Genomic DNA, 7,642 nt, shown 5'->3' with positions numbered 1-7,642 from the left:
CCACACACACACACACACACACACACACACACACATATATATATATATATATATATATATATATATATATATATATATATATATATATATGTGATTTATACTTTATTTTAATACGTAAATATGCTATTATAAATTATAACTCGTTCGTATGAACTCCGTTTTTTATGTTCTTTACATCCACGCGTAGCTATCAACGAGATCTACAACTTTCGTTTGGACTCTGTCAGCTAGTTTTGACTTATTTTTTGTCCATATTTTTATAAAATTAAATGATTTTGCTAAAATCATAACACTCTCGTATGGACTCCGTTTTTGACATTCTTTTTCTCAAAATTCTTATTTTAAAGTGTATTACGATTTTATTTTTAGTGGCTTTAGCTAAAAGTCAACCATTCTCTTCATAGCTTTTTACATCATACATTCGTTCTGTGCGACTGGATTTTATATGTTATAAAAATCATATCTAATTCATACGGAATCGGATTTCTACGAAATTTATATTTTCGGGATCGGGAAGACATGTATCATATATATATATATATATATATATATATATATATATATATATATATATATATATATATATATATATATATATATATATATATATATATATATTGGCGCCCTTATTTTTACAAATTTCGGATGATTCCACTGATTTTTTTTCTATTTTATTACATTATAATACTCATGAAACATATAATATTCACATAATTCTTTTTTATTAAATCAAATAGGTTATAATTCTTCACAATAACTATTACTTTGGTTAAGATTATTTATCCTAGATAATAATAATAAAAAATCATTTTTAACGCTTATTATATCTAAATTGATTAACCCAAATATACAGGTGTTACAACTTATGACACTTAAATGATAGTTATAAGTCTTAATTAAATATAATTTGAATATTAACTAGTATTTAGTCAATTAAATTGATAATATGGTCATCTAATATTTAGATAGAATGTTGCGTCAAAATCTCAAAACTTACTATTGAAAACTTAATTATAAACACTTAATATTATACGTATTATTTATATAAAAATATTATTTGTATGAGACTAACTTATTATATAAAAGTATTTGGCTTTAAAAAATGAAAAGAAATAGAAGTTTTGATTTTTTTTACTAATTGAATTGTATTAATAATTAAATGCCATTTTTTTTTGTATTTTACTTGAATCTATTTTCATCTTCTTTTTTAGGAAAGTAATACTAATGTGTCTGGATTCAATTTTTTTTTTTTTATTAAAACTATATTTTATATTAAAGGCATATATAAATACTATTGCATTATTATATTAAAGTTTTATTTTTGTATTACAACTCTTCAAATTCCATGTAAGAGTTACTTAGATTAAACGGTTACGACTTTTTTTAGTAACGATACTTAATTTATTTGTGAGACTTAATTAAATGTGATTAAATGGTTGAATTGTGTTGAATAAGATGATCATCTAATGTATTGATCAAAAGTTATATCAGAAACTTCATAACCTACTATTCAAAACATAATTATAATCATATGATATGTTATGCGTATTATTTATATAAAATAAATATTATACGACTATAGGTTGTTATATAAAAACATTTAATTTTAAGTCTAAAATAAATTAAAATATCGATTTTCTATTAACTTAACTAAAGTGATATATTTGTAACTAAAATCGTTCATTAAGACTATTTATTTGATAACTCATTGCCAAAAATATTTCTTTTGTATTTTATTTCAATATTTTTCGATTTTTTTTTTTAAAAAAGTCATACTATTTTGCCAAAATTGAAATTTTAATTAAAATTAGAATTTTATTTAAACCATATATTAGTATAAATGTGTTACAACATTGAACTCTTAATTTAATATATAAATTTTTATATTCCAAATAAATGTTATATAGAATTAAACCACTACAACTCAATTTTTTTTTTTTTTAAACTTTATGGTGTTTAATTGATATTTATGATATTTAATTATATGCCTCTAATATTTATATGTATTATTTATATAAAATAAATTATATAAAACAATGAGTTATATAAATGTTATAATTTGCTATTAATTCAAATGTATTAATAATTAAATGATCTATTTACAACTAAAAACATTGGTTTAGATTATTTATTTCACAACTCATTGTCATTTGTTTCTTTTGCATTTCACTTGAATGTTTTTTTTTTTTTTTTAAATTATTTTCTTTTTAAAAAAATGTAAATATTAAATTTCCATAACACATTATTGATCATTACTACTAAAAATTTTTGGTTAAAACTTAAATAAAATGAAAGCAAAAATTTTAAAACCGAAATAAAAAACACAAACAAATAAGAAAGACAAAAATCTGTACAGACTTGGAGTTTTATTACAAATCAAGTTTTCTAGCAATCTGAGAACAGTTATAGAAACTTTTTGTTCCAATTTCTTATGATTTCTTCAGTTTTCTTCCATTTTTTTTAAGTTTCTTATAGTTTATTGACAATTAGAAAGCAAAGCTAATTATAGGAACGTTTCCAATAAAGCCCTTCACCATGTTAACACAAATAGAGTGATTCGGTTTCAGAAAAACAGTACAAAAATGAAGAGTTATATGAAACAATCTAACCATTTGGACCTGAAATGACTGCGCCCAAGTAACCCATCTAACATTGTTGCAGATTGGAGAGACATATTGCTTGATAGAATTAGCACTGTAGCATGTAAAAAGGATTTATTAAAAAAGTAAAAATAGTTAAAAGAGAAGTAGTCACATACCCATATTCGCCAGATGCATACTCCATGGATTTATAACCCAAAAAACACCAGCTAGGCCTGGATTCAAAATCAATCCAATGAAATGATTCCCATTATTTTACAAATGACTCATTCCATTTTGTAAAGAGAGTTTTTCATTCCAACAGAATATTAAACCGTTGTTATCAAAATCGTCAGGCTACTTAAATCATCAAGCACCACCAGATGAGCATATCAAAAATCTCATTTTTCAATAGAAAACCGTTTTTACAGTAATACTAGAGTAGATGGGAACCACATAATCTGATATTAGTTTCACTTCGGCATTTCCACAAACAGTTTGCATGCATTAGAAACAAATAAGAATAAAGAAGCAAAGAAATTGAGAAATACCTTGTAACAGAATCCAAAAACGTAGGCAACAATTGAAGCTGAAGTTGAACTTGCCAGTTGCGCCTTTCGGGATCTGTATCAACGAACCAAAGGCATTTGTGTGTGGGTTATCTTGCGACACCGAATCCGAAACCCTAGCCAGACGACAATTTGGAATTGCATACTTGTATAGGAGCGAGTCAGTCGACCCAAAATTGCAAGCCGAACACCAACACTAAAAACCCTAATATTGCTCGATCGACCATCGTTTCCCCAAAACCGAATGACGACTCAGAAGAAGGGGATACATGAAGCAGAGCAGAACCGGATCTGAGTGTAGTGTATGAAATCGATGGCAAACCTGGAACAAACATCGGTAGTGGAGTGTATGAAATCGGCGACCATCTGAACCGGATCCGAGGACGACTTCCCTGAGGTGGTGAGGCGGTGGAAGGTGATGAGGTAACGTCGATAAGATGAGAGGCGGTGGAGTAATAGAAGAAGTAAACATTCAAAGTGATTGAAGGTTTTGAGTGATCGGTGGAGGGATTAAGCGGTGGAGATTGCGGACAAAAAAGAATGAAAAAGAAAATGTATCTAAAGCGGTGACAGAAGGAAGGGTAGGTAGCGGGGATTTAACTAACCACGGTAGATTAACTAACCCAAAGAACAGTACCATGGTTAGGTACTATTCCTAAGAAATGCTCCCCTTTAATATATATATATATAAGAATGTGACAAAAGTCAAATTTATGTTTAAATCCAATTTTCACTAAAGCTCTATATAAATACTAAAGTGTTTATACGTTTAAATAGTGGGTTTTTAGAATATTTTCAAATCAGAATGGTTTTTATAAAAAAAACATAATATAAAAAAGGGTTTTATTTATATGATCCAAAAACATTTTTCTTTAAAAATGCTAATTAAATATCTAAAACAACATTTAAATTTCATATCAGTATCTTAATATTCTATAACTATTTCATGTTAAGTTAGAAAACGATAACTATTAAGATTAAATATTTCAATATAAAAAGATATATATGAAACAAAAAATCATATTTTTCAACAATTTACAAAGGTTAAAATATTCCATAATAATAACTATTGATTTGTGATACAAATACCCCTAACCTCTCTAACTCTTTGTGATACAATTATATCATTATAATACAATTGATCAATCACTCTATTGATTGAGAAACAATACTCTTATATTTGAAAAATAATCCAACATCATAAAATATACATCAACCTTGACCGACGGCTGCTCCAAGATCTTTCATGTGTACAATCTAACACAAAAATGCATTTATAATATCTATTTATAATCTATGAAACATAAAAATACCATGCAAAAAAAATTAAAATATAAAAAATATAGAAAGAAAAGTGAGACAGTTGATTTGTATCATTTCCTTGACTTTGAATCTTTGATATTATTTTCTTTAAATCAATCAAATGGCTTGATTATTTGAATCTTTAATATATGCAAAGAAGATTATAACCCTAATGTATTTCATCATTGAACTATTTCTTTTAAATATATGACAACTATAACATTCTTCTCTATTTTTATGTATTCTACATAACAATCTTAAAAGAGAAAAAAAAAAAAAAAAAACAACTATGGGTAACCAAAGATAAGAAATAATGTTTGTAGTATAGAACTATAGATAAAATATTTCAATTAATATATCAATTAGAATAAGTTGAAGAGTTTGGAAGTTTCAAATATATTTGGTTCAAGATAGATAGCTTATCTTGAACCATATTTATTTGCATGACCTTATATATATATATATATATATATATATATATATATATATATATATATATATATATATATATATATATATATAGGTTAATAACACTAGGTGTTTAGGTTTTAATCTGGTATTCGGGTATACCCAGATTATAAACCTACCCAATACCCGACCTATTTAAATATTGGGTGACCCGATTATCCGAATTTCCGAATCTGATACCCGATTTCCTCGACCAGATCTACCTAAATTCAAAACGGGTCAGATTGGGTAATTGGGTATCAATTATTTTCAACAGGTCTAGCACAGATTCAAAAAAGCAAAAAAGAAGTGTTGAAATATAAAATATGTAGCATTAGTATTATATCATTAAGGGCTTATATCTGATTCAATATCTAACCAAAATATGTATTTGTACAGTCTAAAATAAAGTACAAACATCAAATTACATGTTGGAAAGAAAACCAAGTAATTTCAACTTCATACGAATGAGTTATATGCATTTTCAAAAGTGGTACAAATTTCGGTTCGGTTTCACGTTCTAACTGGTGTTAGTGTTAGAACCAGAACCGATTTTTATAAAAGTGGAAAACCGGTAACTAGACCTTATTACTAAATCCTATCCAATTCCGGTCCGATTTCGGTTTGGTACCGGTTCGGTTCCAACAGTTCTAAACCTCTTCCCTAGTATCATTGTTGTACACTTATACTTCCAAGTTACAAACCAAAAGTAGCAAAATTAAGTCAATTCATCAAATACTATTATTAGAATATTTTTAATCTTATGGTACCATCGGGTCAATGATAAAATACATCATTAAAAGAGTCATTTTTTTTCAAGTCACACTTGCTTGTAAGTACAAAAAAAAACCTTCATTTACTTTTTCAATTTTCATTATTTGTAATCTTGTATTATATCAAAATCAAGATATTCCTTGTCAAAAGCAATTTAATCCTCTTCGTTCACATTAATAGCAGCAAAATCGATTTAACATCACTGCAAATCAGCTTCATTTTCATCCATTGTTCTTGGAGTTATGTTGAAATCGAAATCGCAAAAGTTCTTAGGTGATCATATTATTCTTCGATTTCATGAATTGTTTTTGTTTACATTTTACGTTTTCTCACTGTAATGTACGTCATCTGATTTAAGTAATGATTTACCTTTGTTACAAATTCATGATTTCAAAGTCGAATAATAAAAGAGCATGGATCACAATCTATACTAATAATCTATACCAATAAAAGAGTAGTTCTTTTGCCATATGTCACCATATTAAACTTCTTAATTAATGTATTGCTACATATCAATTTATTAGTTCTTCATTTTAAATTTATTAGACATCCTCATTAATGCTATTTTTCAATGTATTGATTTCTCTATTTTAACTTTTAAATTTTATATTATTGTTTTTTTTAGTTCACAAATAAAAAATGTCTAATATATATTGAAAATTAATTTTACATATTTATTTGAATCAACGTTTATAATTTCACATAACTAATAAAAATATCTCTTAATTAGTAATTTGTTTAAAATAATTGATTAATAATTTTGAGTTTTTATTATAAAAATCTATACTAATAATCTATACCAATAAAATAGTAGTTCTTTTGCCATATGTCACCATATTAAACCTTTTAATTAATGTATTGCTACATATCAATTTATTAGTTCTTCATTTTAAATTTATTAGACATCCTCATTAATGTTATTTTTCAATGTATTGATTTCTCTATTTTAACTTTTAAATTTTATATTATTGTTTTTTTTAGTTCACAAATAAAAAATGTCTAATATATATTGAAAATTAATTTTACATATTTATTTGAATCAACGTTTATAATTTCACATAACTAATAAAAATATCTCTTAATTAGTAATTTGTTTAAAATAATTGATTAATAATTTTGAGTTTTTATTATAAAAATTTAATTAATTTTATAACCGTGGTTTCCACGGGTTATAAACTAGTTTGATTAATAATGAAGAGCAAGTGAAAGCAATATCATAACATGTAGCTTTATTGACACGGTGTGCTTTTTTCATGTTTAGTGATAGCTATTGTTTATTAATTCTTTGATTTCAGCAAATGAATTGTTCTCACAAGATGTTGATGTGTACTTTCATGTAAAAGTTTTCATTCGATGAAAACATAGATGTAGATGCTTTATTTTCCAATGATGTTGATGTTGTCGATGTTGTTGAACAAGTTACTTCAAACTCATATTCAGAACCTATAGTTGAACTGAACGATGGTATCATTGAATGCTTGCCTTTCTATTAACTAAAAGATCAATATAAATACGATACAAGGTAGTTCCTATATCTAAGGAAAGGATATACAAATTACACAATACATTCTATAAATACAAATATACTATATCTACATATATATCGACTAAGAGCCCTCTGCAGTTTGAGCGGGAGGAAGCTGAATGCTCAAGTTGTCTTTGAAGTCAAGGAGAAGTTGTCGTGTGAGACCTTTAGTGAAGATTTCAGCATATTGGTAGTCAGATGGGACATGGAGAACGCACATTCGACCAATGGCAACTTTTTCTCGGACAAAGTGTATATCCATTTCGATATGTTTCATGCGTTGATGTTGAATGAGATCTCTAGAAAGTACACAACGGAGACGTTGCCACAATAGACCAAGGTGGCACGTCGTAAAGGAGTGTGTAACTCAAGAAGAAGGTTATGCAACCAACAAGCTCCGGCCACAATGTTTGCAATGCCACAATATTCAACCTCAACACTCGAGC

At 26.7% G+C, this 7,642-nt stretch overlaps 1 long non-coding RNA gene across 1 annotated transcript; it reads right to left on the bottom strand.

The window, feature by feature from the left end:
* Positions 1 to 2,206: 2,206 nt before the first annotated feature.
* LOC144997414 (uncharacterized) lies at positions 2,207 to 3,689 on the bottom strand. The gene is made up of 3 exons (XR_013659797.1): positions 3,131 to 3,689; positions 2,759 to 2,815; positions 2,207 to 2,694 (listed from the first exon to the last, which is right to left on the bottom strand). It is a non-coding gene; the product is annotated as an uncharacterized LOC144997414 (long non-coding RNA).
* Between the last annotated feature and the right edge of the window lie 3,953 nt (positions 3,690 to 7,642).

This window comes from Lactuca saligna, chromosome 5 (assembly GCF_052625555.1).
Source record: "Lactuca saligna cultivar CGN05327 chromosome 5, ASM5262555v1, whole genome shotgun sequence".
Classification (NCBI taxonomy): domain Eukaryota; kingdom Viridiplantae; phylum Streptophyta; class Magnoliopsida; order Asterales; family Asteraceae; genus Lactuca; species Lactuca saligna.
This window is presented reverse-complemented; position numbering and strand designations above follow the sequence as displayed.